At 41.5% G+C, this 23,210-nt stretch overlaps 1 long non-coding RNA gene across 1 annotated transcript in view; it reads left to right on the forward strand.

Moving 5' to 3' along the window:
- LOC309666310 overlaps positions 1–23,210 on the forward strand; it is a 72,648-nt gene that overhangs the window by 29,282 nt on the left and 20,156 nt on the right. The window contains exon 2 of the long non-coding RNA XR_014267038.1: positions 9,625–9,701. This is a non-coding gene — a long non-coding RNA (uncharacterized lncRNA). The remainder of the gene's footprint in view (positions 1–9,624; positions 9,702–23,210) is intronic.

Consider the following 23,210-nt stretch of genomic DNA (forward strand, 5'->3'; position numbering starts at 1 on the left):
ATGGTTGTGGTGGTGGTGATGGTGGTGATGGAGGTGGTGGTGGTGATGGTGGTGATGGCGGTGATGGTTGTGGTGGTGGTGGTGATGGAGGTGGTGATGGTGGTGGTGGTGGTGATGGCGGTGATGGAGATGGTGGTGGTGGTGATGGAGGTGGTGATGGTGGTGATGGAGGTGGTGGTGGTGATGGTGGTGGTGATGGAGGTGGTGGTGGTGGTGGTGGTGGTGGTGGTGATGGTGGTGATGGTGGTGGTCGTGGTAGTAGCAGTAATAGCTAACACCACTGAGCCCTTCCTGTGGACTACAGACCCTAAGAGATGAACTCCCACTGCATATGGCTTTCGTCTTCTCATCCACAAGTTCAGGTTTCATAGAGTGTGTTGGGACTGGCAGCTGTGAGGGTTGACCTTCAGGTCCTCATCTTTGCTGAGTTTAGATTTGGAGAAATGTTGCCATCTAGTGCCCCACGGGAGTCTTAACTCCTTAAGCCGATAAACCAGTCTCCCTCTGCCTAGTTCCACCCACCCTCCCGGATAAAATGTCAGGTACACCACACCCTAGTACTGGTGAGCATCGCTCCCTTACCTACAGTAGGAACCATGGAAATGTCTCCAGAATTTTAAAAAATTCCTTTTCCCTTTACAAAATGTACAGAGTAAGAGCTAGGCAGAGGCAAAGGAACAGCAACAGAATTAAAATTAATATTGAGTTAATATTTACCATGTATAGCATATTAAACTCAGTGAGGAATGGGGCAAAGAAATTAGGAGAGTTCTAGATAGAATAGTGAAATACGTGAAGAGAGTCATTGGTCTGGCCTTCCCTTGCACTTTGAGTCCCCTCGCTTCTGAATCTCTCAGACCCTTCCAGGTGCACCAAGCTATAAACCTTCCCACCCTCACCCACCTAAAGCCACTAGTCTGCTTTCTCAAGGATGTCCTCTTTCTTTCTGCAGTAACAGTAGCTAAATCTATAAGCTACTTCTGTTCTTGTTTCTTGACCTTCCCCTGTCAGGTAGAAGAGGTATATATATATATAACATCTTTATTGGAGTATAATTGCTTTATAATGGTGTGTTAGTTTCTGCTGTATAACAAAGTGAATCAGCTATATGTATACATATATCCCCATATCTCCTCCCTCTTGCGTCTCCCTCCCATCCTCCCTATCCCACCCCTCTAGGTGGTCACAAAGCACGGAGCTGATCTCCCTGTGCTATGCGGCTGCTTCCCACTAGCTATCTATTTTACATTTGTTAGTGTATATATGTCCATGCCACTCTCTCACTTCATCCCAGCTTACCCTTCCCCCTCCCTGTGTCCTCAAGTCCATGCTCTACATTTGCATCTTTATTCCTGTACTGCCCCTAGGTTCTTCAGAACTTTTTTTTTAGATTCCATATATGTGTGTTAGCATACGGTATTTGTTTTTCTCTTTCTGAGTTACTTCACTCTGTTTGACAGACTCTAGGTCCATCCACCTCACTACAAATAACTCAATTTTGTTTCTTTTTATGGCTGAGTAATATTCCATTGTATATATGTGCCACATCTTCTTTATCCATTCATCTGTGAATGGACACTTAGGTTGCTTCCGTGTCCTGGCTATTGCAAATAGAGCTGCAATGAACATTGTGGTACATGACTCTTTTTGAATTATGGTTTTCTCAGGGTATATGCCCAGTAGTGGGATTGCTGGGTCATATGGTAGTTTTATTTTTAGTTTTTTAAGGAACCTCCATACTGTTCTCCATAGTGGCTGCATCAACTTACATTCCCACCAACAGGGCAAGAGGGTTCCCTTTTCACCACACCCTCTCCAGCATTTATTGTTCATAGATTTTTTGATGATGGCCATTCTGACCAGTGTGAGATGATACCTCATTCCAGTTTTGATTTGCATTTCTCTAATAATTAGTGATGTTGAGCATCCTTTCATGTGTTTGTTGGCAATCTGTATATCTTCTTTGGAGAAATGTCTATTTAGGTCTTCTGCCCATTTTTGGATTGGGTTGTTTGTTTTTTTGATATTGAGCTGCATGAGCTGCTTGTAAGTTTTGGAGATTAATCCTTTGTCAGTTGCTTCATTTGCAAATATTTTCTCCCATTCTGAGGGTTGTCTTTTTTTTTTTAATAAATTTATTTATTTTATTTATTTATTTTTGGCTGCATTGGGTCTTCGTTGCTGCGTGTGGGCTTTCTCTTGCGGCAAGAGGGGGCTGTTCTTGGTTGTGGTGTGCAGCCTTCTCATTGCAGTGGCTTCTCTTTGTTGCAGAGCACAGGCTCTAGGCGCACGGGCTTCAGTAGTTGTGGCACGCAGGCTCAGTAGTTGTGGCTCATGGGCTCTAGAGCGTAGGCTTAGTAGTTGTGGCACAGGGGCTTAGTTGCTCCACGGCATGTGGGGTCTTCCCAGATCAAGGCTTGAACCCGTGTCCCCCGGACTGGCAGGCGGATTCTTAACCACTGCACCACCAGGGAAGTCCACTGAGGGTTGTCTTTTCGTCTTGTTTATGTTTTCCTTTGCTGTGTAAAAGCCTTTAATTTTCATTAGGTCTCATTTGTTTATTTTTGTTTTTATTTCCATTTCTCTAGGAGGTGGGTCAAAAAGCATCTTGCTGTGATTTATGTCATAGGGTGTTCTGCCTATGTTTTCCTCTAAGAGTTTTATAGTGTGTATCCTTACATTTAGGTCTTTAATCCATTTTGAGTTTATTTTTGTGTATAGTGTTAGGGAGTGTTCTCATTTCATTCTTTTACATGTAGCTGTCCAGTTTTCCCAGCACCACTTATTGAAGAGGCTGTCTTTTCTCCATTGTATATTCTTGCGTCCTTTATCAAAGATAAGGTGACCATATGTGCGTGGGTTTATCTCTTGGCTTTCTATTCTGTTCCATTGATCTATATTTCTGTTTTTGTGCCAGTAGCATACTGTCTTTTTTTTTTTTTTTGAATTTTATTTTATTTATTTTTTATACAGCAGTTTCCTATTAGTTATTGATTTTATACATAATAGTGTATATATGTCAATCCCAATCTCCCAATTCATCATACCACCACCACCACCCCTGCCACTTTCCCCCCTTGGTGTCCACACGTTTGTTCTCTGCATCTGTGTCTCAATTTCTGCCCTGCAGACCAGTTCATCTATACCATTTTTCTAGGTTCCAAATATATGCATTAATATACGATATTTGTTTTTCTCTTTCTGACTTACTTCACTCTGTATGACAGTCTCTAGATCCATCCATGTCTCTACAAATGACCCAATTTCATTCCTTTTTATGGCTGAGTAATATTCCATTGTATATATGTACCACATCTTCTTTATCCATTCATCTGTCAATGGGCATTTAGGTTGCTTCCATGTCATGGCTACTGTAAATAGTGCTGCAATGAACACTGGGGTGCATGTGTCTTTTTGAATTATGGTTTTCTCTGGGTATATGAGGATTGCTGGCTCATATGGTAATTCTATTTTTAGTTTTTTAAGGAACCTCCATACTGTTCTCCATAGTGGCTGTATCAATTTACATTCCCACCAACAGTGCAAGAGGGTTCTGTTTTCTCCACACCCTCTCCAGCATTTGTTGTTTATAGATTTTCTGATGATGGCCATTCTGACTGCTGTGAGGTGATACCTCATTTTAGTTTTGATTTGCATTTCTCTAATAATTAGTGATGTTAAGCAGCTTTTTATGTGCTTCTTGGCCATCTGTATGTCTTCTTTGGAGAAATGTCTATTTAGGTCTTCTGCCCATTTTTGGATTGGGGTGTTTGTTTTTTTAATATTGAGCTGCATGAGCTGTTTATATATTTTGGAGATTAATCCTTTGTCCGTTGATTTGTTTGCAAATATTTTCTCCCATTCTGAGGGTTGTCTTTTCATCTTGTTTGTAGTTTCCTTTGCTGTGCAAAAACTTTTAAGTTTCATTAGGTCCCATTTGTTTATTTTTGTTTTTATTTCCATTACTCTAGGAGGTAGATCAAAAAAGATCTAGCTGTGATTTATGTCAAAGAGTGTTCTTCCTATGTTTTCCTCTAAGAGTTTATAATGTCTGGTCTTACATTTAGGTGTCTAATCCATTTTGAGTTTATTTTTGTGTATGGTGTTAGGGACTATTCTAATTTCATTCTTTTACATGTAGCTGTCCAGTTTTCCCAGCACCACTTATTGAAGAGACTGTCTTTTCTCCATTGTATATCCTTGCCTCCTTTGTCATAGATTAGTTGACCATAGGTGCGTGGGTTTATCTCTGGGCTTTCTATCCTGTTCCATTGATCTATATTTCTGTTTTTGTGCCAGTACCATATTGTCTTGATTACTGTAGCTTTGTAGTACAGTCTGAAGTCCGGGAGCCTGATTCCTCCAGCTCCGTTTTTTTCCCTCAAGACCGCTTTGGCTATTTGGGGTCTCTTGTGTCTCCATACAAATTTTAAGATTTTTGTTCTAGTTCTGTAAAAAATGCCATTGGTAATTTGATAGGGATTGAATTGAATCTGTAGGTTGCTTTGGGTAGTATAGTCATTTTCACAATATTGATTCTTCCAGTCCAAGAACATGGTATATCTCTCCATCTGTTAGTATCATCTTTAATTTCTTTCATCAGTGTCTTATAGTTTTCTGCATACAGGTCTTTTGTCTCCTTAGGTAGGTTTATTCCTAGGTATTTTATTCTTTTTGTTGCAATGGTAAATGGCAGTTTCCTTAATTTCTTAGAAGAGGTATATTTTTAATGGAAACCCTCAATGACAACAATAATTAGCTATTCCATAGCTAATGGTCACACTGGTGGGGGGAGATGCTTTGAATAGGAAGCATCTATAGGGCCTCTCATGCCCCAGCTCTGCTGTGCCGCCACGATCTTGTGTTTCACCGTGTTATGTATCTTGACTTAGATTTACATCTTCATTTGTTTGTTTGCCAGCCTCCCCAACTAGTCTGTGAACTCCACTGGGATGGGGGCCTGGTCTGTTTTGTTCACTGCTAAATACCCCGAGCTTAGCACAGTGCCTGGCACACAGGAACACTCTGATGAACGCTGGGGAGAAAAACCTCTAGAGTGGTGTTCGGTGAAGTGAGTGGAGACCGGGAAGCAGAGCCTATGACACTGGCACTGCCTAGTCAGAGGGGATGCAGTCTCATGATTCTCAGAGCCTGAGGCCCTGGTTCACCTGAAGTCTTAAGGTGGAGCCCCTTCCTCCTTTTTGAAGAGAGCATCGTTCACTGTCTCTTCGCCCCCTTCCACTGGGGCCCAGCCAAACCTCCAAAAGGCCCCAGGCAGCACAGTTTGAAAACAACTGATTCAATCCCTTCATTTGACAGAGAAAGAAACCCATGGAAAGTGGAGAAACGTGGAAAGGTGACAAAGGTAAGAGACAGAAGACAAAAAATGTGTATGTCAGAGAAAGAATCTGCTTTCTCATATTTTCCCCTGACAGCTCTTCACTGTAATTCAAGAACACCCGTCAGAGCTGTTCTCCCTCATCTGGGAATTCACTGTGAGAAACATCCAGCCTGGCCTGGAAACAAAAGAGGCCTGGAGAGAGTGTCAGGGGCTTGGTGTCCAAGAGGAACCGAGCGGCTGGAGGAGGTGGCTTTGAGGATCCTGATGATTAAGAGGGTGTGTACGTTGTAAAGGGCCCATCTGGGAAATAGCAGCCACGTTGAGACGTTGAGGACAAAGGCTTTTTTGTCCTTTGCCACCCGTGAGGCAATGCTTTTCTGAGCAGCTCTAATTATAAATCCCTGTCCCGCTAAGATGGGTAAACTTGGCAGCATTTGAGGTCTGCCTTGTGTCTTGACTATTTCTCAGTTGGTTTAGGTTTGGCGAAACCCCAAGTGCATTTTGCCAAGCACTCTTTCCCTTAATTTCTAATCCCCTGAGTGGCTTAAGGGAAATTTCATCCATATGTTTCTGAGTCATTTACTGTGAACTCATCTTTTTGGTAAAAGAAATATGTTCCCAAGCCAGCACAGTCTAGAGAATAGCAAAATTTCCAGGCTGAAACAGGTCATGCTTTCTTTGGGAAGAATTTCCTGCGTTTTCTGAGTACAAGTAGGAGGGAAGGAGAACAACATTTCCTGTTCTCATGTTCCTTCCCCTGCCTGCATGTCCTTTCTTAAGGCTTAGTTGAAAACCTCCTCTATTTTCTAGGAAGCTGGTGAATGCCATATTTGCATTTGGATCCAAACAAACTCTATAGACTTGTCATTTTTGACACAAATTCTCCTTTTTAACCTACATTGGAAAAGAAACAAGCAATTATTGAACATATATACTACATGGCAGGTGCATCTTAGCAGCCTGGTGAGATAGACATTATTCTCACATATAAGGAGTCGGAGACTAAAAAATATTAAGTTAATTAGACAAGGCATGGACTTAATAAAAGGCAAAGTCAGAATTCAAATCTGGGGCTGTCAGTTTCCCAAGTTCATGTTCCTTCCATCTGTCCATGCTCGTTCTCATGCACAGAGAGGAGGCCCAACACGTTCTAGTTGATAATCATCATGGAGCTAATGTTGACTTCTGGCCAGATGTTTCTGGTAAAGTCAACAGAGACTAGACTTGACATTATTGCAAAATAGTTATCTTCTTTTACCTATTACCTCAGTAGACTTCTTTTACCTATTACCTCAGGAGACTTTGGGACGTACTTACTCACTGTGGGGAGATGTCATACATAGAAATTATGAGTCTTGATCATACTACTATATATAAAACAGATAATCAACAAGGATCTACTGTATAGCACAGGGAACTCTACTCAATATTCCATAATAATCTATGTGGGAAAAGAATCTGAAAAAGAATGGGTATATGTATATGCATAACTGTATCACTTTGCCCTACACCTGAGACTAACACAACATTGCAAATCAACTATACTCTGATATAAAATAAAAATTAAATTATAAAAAAGAAATTGTCAGTCTTGGAAGTGAACTTTTCTATATTATTAATATCCAAGGTATAACTCTTAGTTTACAGAAATTACAGGTAATCAAGGAATATGTTAAACAATACCATGAGGATACAATCAGCAAAATCCAGAATGTTGAAAATTCTATAAGACAGATAGCCCAGTTTCTTCAATAAACAAATGGCTAGGGGGAAAAAAGAGGGCAAGGAAGCCTATAGATTAGAAAATGCAAGAGACATTTCAATGGAATGCAATGTGTGGATCTTATTAGGGTGCTGATTTGAGCAAACCAAGAATAAAAAGAAATCATGAGCTAATCAGGGAAATTTAAGCACTGCCTGAATATTTTATAATATTAACAAATTATCGGGTCTTTTTTTAGATGTGATGAGGGTATTGTGATTATGTTTTAAAAAAAAGAGAGATAGACCTTATCTCTTAGAGATACTCTTAAGTAAAACTTTATATTGCCTTGAACTTGTTTTAAAGTAATCTGGGGTGGGGAGGATGTTGTGAATGGGGTGAGGGGACAGATGAAAAGAGATTGGCCACATTTGAACACGGATTAAAGCTGGGTGATAAGTACACGGGGTTCATTATATTAGTCAGACAGATGTTTATATGTTTGAAAGTGTCCATAATTTTAAAATTGTTATGATTATAATGATCAAAGTTATTCTAATTAATTTAATATTTCCCCTTTTCTCCCACATTTGTATCTTAACCTTTACAACAACTCTATGTGGTCTGACGTGAACATGCTATGGATTTTTGTGGTGGTAGCAGTGGTTTAAAAGAAGAAAAGGAAGGAAGGAAGAAAGGAAGGGAGGGAGGGAGGAAGGAAGGAAGGAAGAGGGGAAGAAAGGATGGAGGGAGGGAAGGAGGGAGGCAGGAAGGAAGGAAGGAAGAAAGGAAGAGGGGAAGAAAGGATGGGAGGGAGGGAAGAAGGGAGGAAGGAAGGAAGGGAGGAAGGAAGGGAGAGAGGAAGGAAGGAAGGGAGGAAGAGAGGGAGGGACTAAGGAGGAAAGAGAAGGAAATGGAAGGGAAGGGAAGAAAAGCTGAGCCACTGGAGGAGAAGGGAAGTAATTTCTTGACAAAGGGAGTCAATTTTCTGCAGATTCAAGTCCCCAAATACCTGGAATTCATGTGTGTTCAATCTTGGCCTCTTGACTCTCTGATATCTGGATTGTAGAACTGAACTGTAGGCGTGGGCCCAGGTGCCAGGACCTAGGTAAAGTAGCACCTCACCTTGGCTTTTGTCCCTGACTCCATGGAGTTTCCTTTAATGTTGACATTTTAAAGTTGCTCTCAATAATCTGCACCATGAAGTATATTGGACAGCAAGCGGCAGACATACTTGTAAGATTCTTCTTTTAAAAAAAAACAACTCCCAGATATTTTGTTTCTTGGATAAAGTTACTGACGAAACAATTATGAGTGATGTTAGGCTAATGGTAAAGTAAATGTATGCTCCTCTCTGGTATCACGTGAAAATGAGAGTAAGAACTTTACATTCAGTTGTATAACATCATGTGCTTTCTTCTGTAACTTTTTTAATGGACATCTTCTAATATACATAAAGAGAACGCAGAGGATACGACCTGCTTCCATGATGTCCAGTTCCAACAGTTGTCAATAAACATATTATGTCATCTATGCCTTTCCTTCCCTCCCGCCCCGATGGATTATTTAAAAACAAATTCCAAGCATCCTTATCGTATCATCTGTAGAAGTTCTCTGTGCATCTCCTCTTTTTATTTCAGATAAATGGGGTTAATAGATGCACCCCAGATGTGTCTGTAGAGCGAAGAGTACACCCAGAGATAACCAGCCTTGTGGGTTTGGAGGTAGTAGGAGACGGTAGGGCAGTTGTCGGAGGCTGCGAGGAAGCACGGCAGTGGGTACTGCGTAAACAGTGAGAACCACACATTAGAGGCCCAGAGCCCTGCCTGAGGGCTGCAGTTTCAAGGAGGGGACTTCCGCATCCGATGCCCGGTAGCGGGGCAGGGCTGATTATGGAGCGGAGCAGGGAACACCTGGTCCTCTACGATCACCACCTGGGCAGCGTCAACGTGACTATGTCAGAGCTGCCAGGGAGGGAGCCGCGCGGAGGGAGAGTCCAGGTTTGGGACACTGAAACTTGTTCATTTGGGTTGTCAAAACGTTTATTCCCACCCAATTTGATAGAACCCTTTCTAAACCATTTTACGCACTCCTCTGCCTCCTTAAGGAGAGAAGTGCAGGGAACTTTCAGCCGTTTCTTAATGACTTCAAGGCATACCATCAAGGACAGTTTTGTGTTGACCTCACGTATGGCCATGCCTCCAGAGACTGAGAATTATTTTACATGTGTGCTCCTAAACCAAAGGGCCACTAGATTTTTCTTTTAAAATATTTATTTATTTGTTTTGGCTGCGCAGGGTCCTAGTTGCAGCGTGCGGGATCTTTAGTTGCTGCGTGCGGGATCTAGTTCCCTGAACAGGGATCAAACCCCGGCCCACTGCATTGGGAGCACGGAGTCCTAACCACTGGACCACCAGGGAAGTCCCTAGATTTTTCTTTTTATTTTTTTAGTTGAAGTATAGTTGATTTACAATATCGTGTTGGTTTCAGATGTACAGCAAAGTGATTCAGTTACATATATATGTATTTTTTCAGATTATACTCAATATCTTATAATAATCTATCTTTTTTATTTTAATAGGATAAGGTGAAGGTGGAAGGCATTGTCTCTGCTGTCCGGTCAGCTGTCACTTTTTACAGCCATCAACATACCTGATGGTAAGAACCACCTCTGTTCTGCTTCTAATGTGGTGCTTCTAACCAGGCTGTGAATATTGTTACACCTGTGTCTCAGGTAAGAGTAAATTGACTGTGCCTGAGAATCCAGGAGACTCACTTTGGGGTAAAGTGTATGGATTTTGTGACACCAATTTTGTGTCTTCAGAATCTCTCTGTGGCTTGCTGTTTAGTTATTAGCTAAGTCCTGGGTAGTTAAGGCTGCTGAGTAGGTGATACATTACTTCTGTATTGCTCACAGCTGTTTGACACAAGCTCAAGAAAGAACCTAAATCAGATCTCAGCATCTCCCAGAGATAAGAAAATGATAGCAAGGCATAGGAGATGAGCAGTAAGTAGCCTGAAACTATAGATACACCATGGTAAAAACATCCTCTTGGATATCCCTGGGTCTTGGTGGGAGAGAATTGAGAATGGAAATAGTAATTTTCTAAAGTATGTTTTATTCAAAAAACAAAGCAGAAAGACACAGAACTTATCTTTAATAAGAATGCATTCAACTACATAAAAATCAGTAAGTCTAGGAGTGAAAAGATGCTCATCCAATGAAGTGGATAAACGATGCTTTCCCAAAACATAACATAAACCTTTGCATACAGATAAGAGAACAAGGCCAGAGGGCTCACCTCCCCAGACTTGTGCTACAAGTTTCAGTTGCCCACAGGAAGAGCAAGCGGTTACCTTTTCAGTTATCCTCCTGACAATTCCTTGCTCAGCAAGAAGACCCTGTGTTTTGGATTTATTTTGACCAACAGGGACGTGTAGTTGGCGTGCTGGAAATGAGGACCGTCTTAGGTGAGAAGCTCCTGATGTTCTGGGGTTCTGAGTTACGGGAAATTGGGATGCAAGATGCTGGCAGACAAGGGTTCCGGGTGTTAGGAAAGAAGGTTCTCAAACTGCAGAGAAAAGATAGAAATTTTATGAACTGAGGCCCCGTAGCATTGACTCTCAACCCTTACTGTGCAGTAAATTCGTCTGGGGAATTTTGTTCATTGAATTTTCCTGATTGAGGTATAATTTATATTAATCAAGTGTACAGATATAAATGTACCACATCGAAGACCCCACTTTGAAAACGAATTTGGACAAATGCATATGCTTTGTAACCCACACCACTATCAAGATGCAGGACAACTCTACCACCCCAGAATGACGCCTCGTGAGCTTCCCAGAATGGCCCCCTTTTCTAGAAGCACCCTATGTTCAGATCCCTGTCTCCATATCTTGTGCCTATTCTAGAACTTCGTATAAATGGAGTCATATAGTAGGTACTTTGTGTGTGTGGGGGGGGGGGGGGGTTTCACTCAGCATCATGATTTTGAGGTACATCCATGTTGTCATGTGAGTCAGTAGTTTTCTCCTTTTCTGTTACCGAATCGTATCTTATTGTATGGATATACCCCAATGCGTTCATCCATTCTGTAGTGGAGGGACATTTGGATTGTTTCCAGTTTGGGGCTATTATTAATGAAGCTGCTAAGTCTTTTCGTGTGCATGTATTTTCACTTCTCTTGGATGAAAACCTTGAAGCAGTGTTGTCATTGGGTAGGTGTATGTTTCACTTTATGAGAACCTGCCAGACCGATTTCCAAAGTGGTCACATCATTTTGTTCTCCCAGCAGAAATGAATGAGAGTTCTAGTTGCTCTGCAGTTGTCAGTATTCTTTTAATTTTAGCCATTAGTTGGTATCTCATTTTGGTTTTAATTTGCATTTCCCTGGTGACTAATGATATTGAACACTTTTTCATGTGCTTATTGGCTGTTTGTATTTTTTCTTTTGTGAAGTGCCTAGTCAGGCTTTTTGGCCAGCTTTTCAATTGGGCTGTTTGTGTTTTTAATTACTGAGTTATAGGAATTGCTAAAATATCCTGGATACAAGTCCTTTGTCAGATACACATGTGGCAAATATTTTCTCCAGGTCTGACTTGTTTCTTCTTTTTATTAGCAGTATATTTTAATGGGCAGAAGTTTTTCATTTTAATGAAGTCCATTTTAACACTTTTTAAAATGATTATCTGGGTAACCTAAAAAAAAAAATACCCATGTCTTGGCCCTACCCCAGAGATTTGGTTCAACTAGCCTGTGTTGGGACCAAGCATCAGTGCTTTTTAACGATTCCTTCAGTCTTTCCACTGTGCAGCCAGGGTTGAGAACTCCAGAACTAAAGGGAAATATGACTTGAAATACAGAGGGCTCTAAAAAATGAAATTCTGAAAATATGATAAGGCGTAATTCCAGTTAACGTCAAGGAGGTACCTAAAATCCCCTGTGCATCAGCACAGGAAATGTTTACAATGAGGAGACAGAGTCAGCAGGTAAGGACAGGCTATGGTGCTGTTACAGCTCTGGCCTCAGGCCTGTGGGATGCTCAGAGAGGAAAAAAATGGGCCTTAGAAAATTGTGTCTGGGGCAAGAAGATGAACAAGAAAGGCAACATCCTAGAGTAGCTGTGAAAACAGATGATGGGAGTGCCCAGCTGGGGTTTTGTTTCTGCCCTTGCCATCTGGAAACAGAATCTCCAACACCAGTAAAATGGAACATAGGTGGTTAAGAGGGAACAGTAGCTGAAGGGATGAAGAGGCAGCGAGGGAGACCCGAGCAGCTCTAAATGAGTTCAGGTCTCCAGGCCGTGGGAATCACAGCCCTGGCAACGGGAGGACCTTGAGAGGTAACTGAGGAATCACTCTGTAATCTTTGAAAATCACGGAGCATGGGAACAGTGCCAGAAAACCCCAAATGAGAAAATGCTCCAAGTTTCAAAAATGGTGCTGTCAGAAACCATCAGGTCACAGCAGTGTCCAGCAGTTGTCCCGGGGATGTGCCCCTTGAAGACTGGGCAGCCCCAGGCAGTCCCCAGGAAGCTCAACCCCACCCTGCCCACACACACACACACACACACACACACACACACACACACACACACACAAAGTAGCTTTGACTTCAAATCCAGTTGACAAGACTCTCCTCTTGGGATAAATCCTATGAACACAGGCCCTGCCCAGCCCTGCTTCACTACATTTTTTAGCTTCTCTTATATGAGTAATAATCCTGTCATTAGTTATTTACATTAATTGAGCACCTACTATATGCCAGGCTAGTGTTTCTCAAGTTCTAAAACTCTTGAGTCCTCAAGAATACAGGTTCAGCCCAGACAGAGATCCAAAGACCTCTGTTTGGAAAGCCCTGGATTAGAAGTTAAGAGCTGGTAGATGGATAAATAAACTGTGGGAAATCTAGACAACTGAATATTGTTCAGCACTAAAACAAAATGAGCTATGAAGACACAAAAAGACTTGGAGGAACCTTAAGTGCATATTACTAAGTAAAAGAAGCCAATCTGAAAAGAGTATGTACTACATGATTCCAACTATATGACATTCTGGAAAAGACAAAACTGTACAGTAAAAGGATCAGTGGTTGCCAGGGATGCAGGGGGAGGAAAGGAAGGATGAATACACAGAGCACAGAGTTTAGAGAGGCGAAACTCTTCTGTATGATACTATAATGGTAGATACATGTCACTGTACATTTGTCCAAACCCATAGCATGTACAGCACTGTGAGTGAACCCTAATGTGAACTATGGACTTTGGGTGATAATGGTGTGTCAGTGTGGGTTCATTGATTGTCACAAATGTACCCTCTCGTAGGGGGGATGTCGATGGTGAGGGAGGCTCTGAATGTGTGGGGCACGGGGCATGTGGGAACTCTGTACTTCCACTCAGTTTTGCTCTGAACCTAAAACTGCTCTAAACAATAAAGTCTGTGTTTAAAAATTAAACAGTTAAGATCAGAAAATAAAATTTTTGTAGAGAACATTTGGGCCCCTCAAAGTATACCCATGCACCCAGTTGAAGAAATAGTGTGTGAGATGCTTCATATGCATTCTTTCTAATTCTTAAAGTCACCTGCAGGATACATATTATTATTTTTCCAATTTTAGAGAGGATTTAACTGGGACAGGTTTAAGGAAACTGACCCAAGTCGCATTGCGAGTAACTGGCAGGACAGAATTAAACTCAGGTCTTCCATGAGGGTGAAAAATGCATGCCCTTGACAGTGTCTCCTCACTGCCTCCCACCTCGACCTCCACTTACCTGTTGTGCACTTACCTGGATTCAGCACCGTCTCAGGCCTTTCTCAGCCTGGCTTTGTATGCATGCTCCTCCCTTGACCTCCTCTTAGCCCAGCCCCCAGTCTTAATTCCCAGGCCTGCTGACCAAACACTTGCCAACCTCATTCTAAGCTGGCCAGCTCCTTATGCAGCACTATTCCTATCTCTAGGTTTGATTCTGCCCTTACCCCCACCTGTATACCCAGCCATGCCTTGCCCAGCCCAACCCAGCAGCAGGAATCAGAGCCTTTTCCTGGCTCAAGGCCCAATCATAGCAATTTGAGCCATGAAATGGAAGAACTCCGGGCCCCTTCCGCTGCATCTAGAGGAGACCACGTCTTCATCACTTCCAGGAAGTGATGCTGTCATATTGTCTAAGATCAATTAGAGACCAGTGTGGGATACCATCAATGAATTTGAGGTGCTTTGCTTTGTGAAGAGGCTTATAGTCCCATTTCTGGTGCCTTTTGGAATGAATGGGTATCATGTCAATACCCTGAGCGGTAGCTCTCAAGGAGCAGAAGAAGAGCAACAGTCATTGACTTCCTCACAAAGTAAGAAATGTGAGTAAAAATTCCGGCATTGTTAGAATGAACAACTCTTCATGAACTAGTGCATCCACAATGCCTGTATCATGACTGCTTCTCTTCCCTAAGACATGGGAGCAGATGGTCATACTTGTCTGGGAGCCAGGTTCAGTAATGCTGTTATTTGATCTGTCCGAAAATGGGTAGCAATATCTGTTACCAGCTTAAATACCTTCTGGAAGTTTGGATGGTACCTATCTATAACATGCTATTTAAACTTTTTAATGAGTTCATGTTAAGTCTAATTGCCATTCTAACTTTGTATGTGAAGTCAAGTTCATAATAAAGCTGATATTAAATGAAAAAAAGAGGACAAATGATTAGCTAGCCAGTAGGAGTTAGAATTGGCGGGCAGAACTCCAGAGCCCCTTGTGGCAGCTGTTACATCTTTGCTCTGTGAAGGTGAAGCAGTGCCTTCTGGGAGTCTAGCAGGAGCTATGCCATAGCAAAGGAAGGCATTGTTAACTGAGCTCCATCTCCCAGTGTCCCAGCCATGGTCTACTGAGGGACGTTGGCGAGCCTGGCAAGGCTCAAGGGCATTCTCATCTGAGCCAAGGCTAACACCATGAATTTCAAGGCCATTAATGATTTCGTATTTGAGAGTTGAGAACAGAGTTAGTCCTCAGAAGTTGTGATCCTGACCTCTTTGCCCATGATGGGCATAACCACCAGCCTGACCCTGGTGTACACTGGGGCACAGGTTCCATGGTACCCACCCACTGCCCCTACAAAGAGTTCATCAAGACCAAGTTTTTCACAATGATTTATTTTCCATCCATCTTCTTTGGTCCACTTTTTGAAAAAATGAAACCAGGGAGCTAAGGCTATGAAACATCTAGAAGGCTTTTAATACCACAGTCATGCAGGACTGCTGCCGAACTCACTAGGCCAGTTCTTGGCAGGTATGTTCTGTACCAGATTACACTTTCAGAGGCCTTACACCTACCCAGGTAAGTAAAGGGTAGAAGCAGACATAATAGCCTTCTGGACTCAGCCTAATTACTAAGCAAGCTTCCTACGCTCACCAAGAAACAATTTTATTACAATTTGGCTTCATACAGAACTGTCTGCAAGCTAAGAATGCATTGATTAGTGAGCATGAATATTTCATTCTCTTAACAGTTCTACTTTTCAAAATAAGTTATTTAATAATGCTCTACTCTATAAAAAGTGAATTCATTTCCTATTGCTACTGTTAACAATTACCACAAATGTAGCAGCTTCAACAACACAAAGTTCTTATCTTAGAGTTTTGTAGGTCAGAAGTCTAAAATGAAGGTGTGGGCAGGGCTCTATTTTTTCCAGTGGCTCTACAGGAGAATCTATTTCCTTGCCTTTTCCAGCTTCTAGAGGCCTCCTGCATTCCTTGGCACATGGCCCCTTCCTTTACCTTCAAAGCCAGAAACACTACATCTCTCTGACCCTTCTTGTGTTGGTCACATTTGGTTCAAAGTGAGTGAAACTTGAATTTACGGTAGTTTATTAAAACAAACCAAAAAATAAGGGTTTTCTTGCTTCTAAGTTCAAAGTGAGCAAAGAGACCTACTCAGGGCTCCAGGCCTACCACGCAGCGAGGCTGCTCAGATGGTGTCCACGGCAAAGGAGGCAGGGACCCCTGTGCTGTGAAGGTGGCACCCAGCTCCCAGCGGTGTGTGCAAGAGGGAATTTGTAAATCTGACAGTGGCTGCCTCTCGGGAGCGGAATTGGGAGGAGCGATTTTATACACTTCAGTTTAACACTCATTTAGCATCTATTTACTTGCATTTAAAAACAAAGGAAGAATTGGGAGCATAACATGCTGGTTAAGAGTGCAGAACTTGGGGCTTCCCTAGTGGCGCAGTGGTTGAGAATCCGCCTGCCAATGCAGGGGACACGGGTTCAAGCCCTGGTCCGGGAAGATCCCACATGCCGTGGAGCAACTAAGCCCATGCGCCACAGCTACTGAGCCTGCGCTCTAGAGCCCAAGAGGCAGAACTACTGAGCCCTCGTGCCACAACTACTGAAGCCCGCGTGCCTAGAGCCCGTGCTCCGCAACAAGAGAAGCCACCACAGTGAGAAGCCCGCGCACCGCAACGAAGAAATCCTCAAATAAAAAGAAAGCCCACGCGCAGCAACGAAGACCCAACGCAGCCAAAAATTAATTAATTAATTAATTAATTAATTTTTTTAAAAAGTCCAGAATTTGGAGTCGAACAGATTGTTCAAATTTTAATTCAACTACTTATTAGCTGTGGGAACTGAGGCAGGTCACTCACCTCGACTGGCCCTCGGTCATCTCTAACACTGGAAAGATACCTGCTCCATAAAGTCCTCATGAGAGACAACCTAAAAGACTTGTTTAAACTCACTATAAACTCACTCCAACCATATTCATGGCTGGACAACCAAGAGCCCAGAAATGGCAAGAGAGATCCTGAGACGGAAACAGTCGCTGTCTTCAAGTGTTTGGGGGAAAAGTGGAAATGACTCTTTTCTGTGTTGCTCTAAAAGGCATAACTGAGACCCATAGGGTGAAAGTTTTGTGGTGGAAATGCCTTTCAAGTCACGGTAAGGAGGGACTGCTTCAGCTTAGGCCGCTTGTGAAAGGCAGTGTGTGCCCGGTGGCTGGAGGAATCCCAGTGCGGGCGGCATAAGCACCTGCCAGAGGTGATCTGCAGGGGAGTGTTGCCCTGGGAGCCTGGTTCGGTGAGTGGTTTTGAAACCAGGCTGATCATCGGAAGCACAAGGAGAGCTTTACAAAATGCGGGTTTTGTGTCCACACACAGTCCTAATGAACCAGAATGGTTCTGTGGGGGCCAGAATATGTATTTTAGAAAAATTCATCAAGAGAGTCTGATGAAAAGGAGAAACCAGTGGATTATGACCTCTCTGATACCTTGAGTTCAAGAATCCACGACGTGATATTTACTGAGTTGAATTTTAAAGAGTGAAGCAACGGTAAATGAGGGCCAGAGTGTCTTTGTAGGAAATGGGAAAGGGGAAAGAGTGCAAATAAGAGGGGGACCCCATCCCTGTGACAACCCAAGCATGGCCAGGAAACAAGGGCTCCTCATCCAGGAGATGACCTGGATCCATGGAGACCCTGCTGCCCTCTGACAAGGGGACCCTTAGGTATAGATCAACTTCCTGCAAACCACTAGCATAAATTGCCTTTGAAAACCAGAGTTACAAATAATCCCTCCCCACTAGGTACATTTGACAGATTCCATTTTGAGAGATGAGCTGCGTGTTAGACAAAACTGGCGACAGGGAGAGATGTCAATATGCTATGGCCAATGAAGGGAACAGAGGAGAGGTGCAGTCTATGTTACTTTTTAATTGGAGGAAGATGTTATCTCGGGCAGCAAGACATTTAAGAGGTGCCATTAATTGTTTGTTGCTGTCACTGATGAGAAGAAGGAGAACAGGCAGGGAGTAGACTTTGAAAATTAACCATCTTCAAAAATTAAGGAGGAGTTCCTAGTCCTAGTGGGGAGCAGGTTAGAGTATTAAAAATGAGTAAAGTACTAGTTGTAATGACAGGCACTTTCCTAGTCATCATAACTAGGTAAGTACCTCTTGGTTATAATATTGGGATAGTACCTTATTCTGGGAGCAGCATTTCCCAAATCCTGTTCAGAGGAGGACACCTAAAAACTTGAGAAAGCAAATGTGCACCAAACTTTGTGTGTAGCTGGATAAAATGGTCTCCTGCATATTTTTTTACTACTATTTTTGAAATTTATGTAGACACTATTGTAATTAATAAAATACATACATAGTTATTTAAAACTTTACTGAACACAAAGCAGCTTTTCATCACCAGGAACTATTCCAGTTGATGGGTACCAAAGTACAAATGCTATCATCTGGGTGTGCACAAACCTCCTGCTTGAGAGAGTGAAAACTAAGCTCAGTCATTTAGGAAGGGTCTATTTGTGTTCATTTTCCTCTCATGCACTCTACAAATAGCTTTTCCTTGCTTTACACTGAGCTGGCTCTTCAAGTGTCGAGAGGAAAGGAGATGGAAGTGCAAAGAGAGGTTGGAGGAAAAGAGCAATGATTTAGCTGCTTTCGTTTTGTGGTGTGGGGAGGTCCCCTTCCCACCAAGTGAAAATCTTCATATGTTTTGCCAGCAAACAGAGCTCTCTGAGGCTGCCAACATAAGTGAAATAAAGTGTAATTTAGTTTATTAAAAAAAAAAAAACCTCTGCTATTAGAAAACCTAAGAATTATTGGGAAGAGGGATTGCCTGAATTATTCATTGCTTCAAAAAGTAATCATTGATTTTTTTCCAATGTACAAGATTTTTAAACTGCCCTCCAGCAATTTACAAAATAGTGGGGATGCTACCAGAAAAGGAACAGGGAAGGAATGTTTTGCATACCAAACATTTTGCTGGCAAGTTGTTGAAAATGATACACCCACACCCCATGGTAGCAGTGTAAATTGACACAATCCTTTAGCAAAGCAGTTTGATGGTGCATTCAGGAGTCTTAAAATGTTCAGACATCTTGATCCCATTATTTATGGGAATTTAATTTTAAGTAAAAAAGCCAAAGGAAGTTAAAAGTTACATGCAGAAATATTTTCATTGAGCACAGTTTCTTTTTTTTTCTGGCTGCACCACACGGGTTGTGGGATCTTAGTTCCCCGACCAGTGATTGAACCAGGGCTCTTGACAGTGAAAGCACAGAGTCCTAACCACTGGACTGCTGGGGAATTCCCTGAGCACAATTTCTAATATTGAAATTTTGGAAGCCATCTAAGGCTTAACAATGAAGGAACATTAAAGTAAATTATAGTAAGCCTACTCAATTAAATACTATGTAGCTATTAGGATGTAAGCAACTGAACGGTAGAAACAAAATGCAGTAGATAAAGTTCTGAGTGAAGAAAACAGAATATAAAATTGTATCTATGCCTTAATTGTAGTTGAATAAAAATATATTATCTATATTGATTCTTCCAATCCAAGAACATGGTATGTCTCTCCATCTGTTTGTGTCATCTTTGATTTCTTTCATCAGTGTCTTATAGTTTTCTGAGTACAGGTCTTTTACCTCCTTAGGTAGGTTTATTCCTAGGTATTTTATTCTTGCTGTTGCAATGGTGAATGGGAGTGTTTCCTTAATTTCTCTTTCTGATCTTTTGTTGTTAGTGTATAGGAATGCAAGAGATTTCTGTGCATTAATTTTGTATCCTGCAACTTTACCATATTTATTGATTAGCTCTAGTAGTTTTCTGGTGGCATCTTTAGGATTCTCTATGTATAGTATCATGTCATCTTCAAACAGTGACAGTTTTACTTCTTCTTTTCCAATTTGTATTCCTTTTATTTCTTTGTCCTCGCTGATTGCCATGGCTAGGACTTCCAAAACTATGTTGAATAATAGTTGTGAGTGTTGACATCCTTGTCTTGATCTTGATCTTAGAGGAAATGCTTTCAGTTTTTCACCATTGAGAATGATGTTGGCTGTGGGTTTGTCGTATATGGCCTTTATTATGTTAAGGTAGGTTCCCTCTATGCCCACTTTCTGGAGAGTTTTTATCATAAATGGGTGTTGAATTTTGTCAAAAGCTTTTTCTGCATCTATTGAGATGATCATATGGTTTTTATTCTTTAATTTGTTAATATGGTATATCACATTGATTGATTTGTGTATATTAAAGAATCCTTGCATCCCTGGGATAAATCCCACTTGATCAAGATGTATGATCCTTTTAATGTGTTGTTGGATTCTGTTTGCTAGTATTTTGTCGAAGATTTTTGCAGCTATGTTGATCAGTGATATTGGTCTGTAATTTTCTTTTTTCATGATATATTTTTCCGGTTTTGGTATCAGGGTGATGGTGGCCTCGTAGAATGAGCTTGGGAGTGTTCCTTGCTCTGCAATTTTTTGGAAGAGTTTGAGAAGGATGGGTGTTAGGTCTTCTCTAAATGTTTGATAGAATTCACCTGTGAAGCCATCTGGTCCTAGACTTTTGTTTGTTGGAAGATTTTTTTTTTTTTTGATGGTATTCACATTGCTTAATTTGTGTCATGCTTTATTTATTTATTTATTTATTTTATTTATTTATGGCTGTGTTGGGTCTTCGTTTCTGTGTGAGGGCTTTCTCTAGTTGTGGCAAGCGGGAGCCACTCTTCATCGTGGTGCGCGGGCCTCTCACTATCGCAGCCTCTCTTGTTGCGGAGCACAGGCTCCAGACACGCAGGCTCAGTAGTTGTGGCTCATGGGCCCAGTTGCTCTGCGGCATGTGGGATCTTCCCAGACCAGGGCTTTAACCCATGTCCCCTGCATTGGCAGGCAGATTCTCAACCACTGCGCCACCAGGGAAGCCCTGTTGGAAGATTTTTAATTGCAGTTTCAATTTCATTACTTGTGATTGGTCTGTTTATATTTTCTATTTCTTCCTAATTCAGTCTTGGAAGATTGTACCTTTCTAAGAATTTTTCCATTTCTTCCAGGTTGTCCATTTTATTGTCATATAGTTGCTTGTAGTAGTTTCTTATGATCCTTTGTATTAAAGCAATCTACAGATTCAGTGCAATCCCTATCAAATTACCAGTGGCACTTTTCACAGAATTAGAACAAAAAATTTTACAATTTGTATGGAAACCCAAAAGACTCTGAATAGACAAAGCAATCAATCTTGAGAAAGAAAAACACAGCTGGAGGAATCAGGCTCACTGACTTCCAACTATACTACAAAGCTACAGTAATCAAGACAGTATGGTACTGGCACAAAAACAGAAATATAGCTTAGTGGAACAGGATAGAAAGCCCAGAGATAAACCCATGCACCTATGGTCACCTAATCTATGATAAAGAAGGCAAGAATATACAATGGAGATAAGACAGTCTCTTCAATAAGTGGTGCTGGGAAAACTGGACAGCTACATGTAAAAGAACAAAATTAGAACACTCCCTAACACCACACACAAAAAGAAACTCAAGATGGATTAAAGACCTAAATGCAAGACCAGACACTATAAAACTCTTAGAGGAAAACATAGGAAGAACACTCTTTGACATAAGTCACAGCAAGTTCTTTTTTGACCCACCTCCTAGAGTAATGAAAATAAAAACAAAAATAAACAAATGGGACCTAATTAAACTTAAAAGCTTTTGCACAGCAAAGGAAACCATAAACGAGACGAAAAGGCAACCCTCAGAATGGGAGAAAATATTTGCAAATGAAGCAACTGACAAGGGATTAATCTCCAAAATATACAAACAGCTCATGCAGCTCAATATCAAAAAACAAAAAAAAACAAAGAAAAAACCCAATCAAAAAATGGGCAGAAGACCTAAATAGACATTTCTCCAAAGAAGAAATACAGATGGCCAAGAGGCACATGAAAAGATGCCCAACATCACTAATTATTAGAGAAATGCAGATCAAAACAACAATGAGATATCACCTCACACCAGTCAGAATGGCCACCATCAAAAAATCTACAAACAATAAATGCTGGAGAGGGTTTGGAGAAAGAGGAACCCTCTTGCACTGTTGGTGGGAATGTAAATTGATACAGCCACTATGGAGAACAGTATGGAGGTTCCTTAAAAAACTAAAAATAGAACTACCATATGACCCAGCAGTCCCACTACTGACCATATACCCTAAGAAAACCATAATTCAAAAAGACACATGCACCCCAATGTTCATCGCAGCACTATTTACAATAGTCAGGACATGGAAGCAACCTAAATGTCCATTGACAGTTGAATGGATAAAGAAGATGTGGTACATATATACCATGGAATATTACTCAGCCATAAAAAGAAACGAAATTGGGTCATTTGTAGAGATGTGGATGGACCTAGAGTCTGTTATACAGAGTGAAGTAAGTCAGAAAGAGAAAAACAAATATCGTATATTAGCGCATATATGTGGAATCTAGAAAAATGGTACAGATGAACCTATTTGCAGGGCAGGAATAGAGACTCAGATGTAGAGAATGGACATGTGGATGCGGGAGGGGGGGTGTGATGAACTGGGAGATTGGGATTGACATATATACACGACCATGTGTAAAACAGATAGCTAGAGGGAACCTGCTGTATAGCACAGGGAGCTCAGCTCAGTGCTCTGGGGTGACCTAGGTGGGTGGAATTGGGGTGGGGTGGGAAGGAGGTCCAAGAGGGAGGGGATATATGTATACATATAGCTGATTCACTTCGTTGTACAGCAGGAACTAACACAACACTTTAAAGCAACTACACCCTAATTTAAAAAAAAGAAGTATATATATATATAATCTATATTACCTACCAGTAAGGACTGAAGAGAAACATGAAAACATCTGAATGATTTTATTTACTCCTGGGAATTTGTGTGTGAATTTTATCCACTTTTATCTTAGAATGTATTTACATCATTATAGAGATTGGTACACAAAAGAAAGTCTGAGCATGAGTACAGAAGGGATTTCTACCAGGCTCACCATCTCCTCCACTTACATACATATTATAGACTCGAGAAACCATTATCACTAATTCCCAACCTAAACGTGTCCCTTCTCTCAGGTTGGGGGAGAAAATTGAACCTATAGTACAAGATACTGCAGTGTAGGGTTTTCCCACAAATAAGGCCCTGGATCTCTCTTCTGGTCTAGAAGGAGATGCAGAGAGATGCATGTTGACCATACAGTGTTTGACACTGTTATAACTGAGAAACTGGTCTGTTTCATGTAAGCCTCACAAAAACCCTATGAAATGGAAAACAAATGCTCAGAGAGGTTATGTGGTTTGCCCAAGGTCACACAGCTAGTTGGTAATGGAGCCCAATTTTCAAACTGATTCA

This window comes from Balaenoptera physalus (genome assembly GCF_965194825.1).
Source record: "Balaenoptera physalus genome assembly, chromosome: 8".
In the NCBI taxonomy this organism is placed as follows: Eukaryota; Metazoa; Chordata; class Mammalia; order Artiodactyla; family Balaenopteridae; genus Balaenoptera; species Balaenoptera physalus.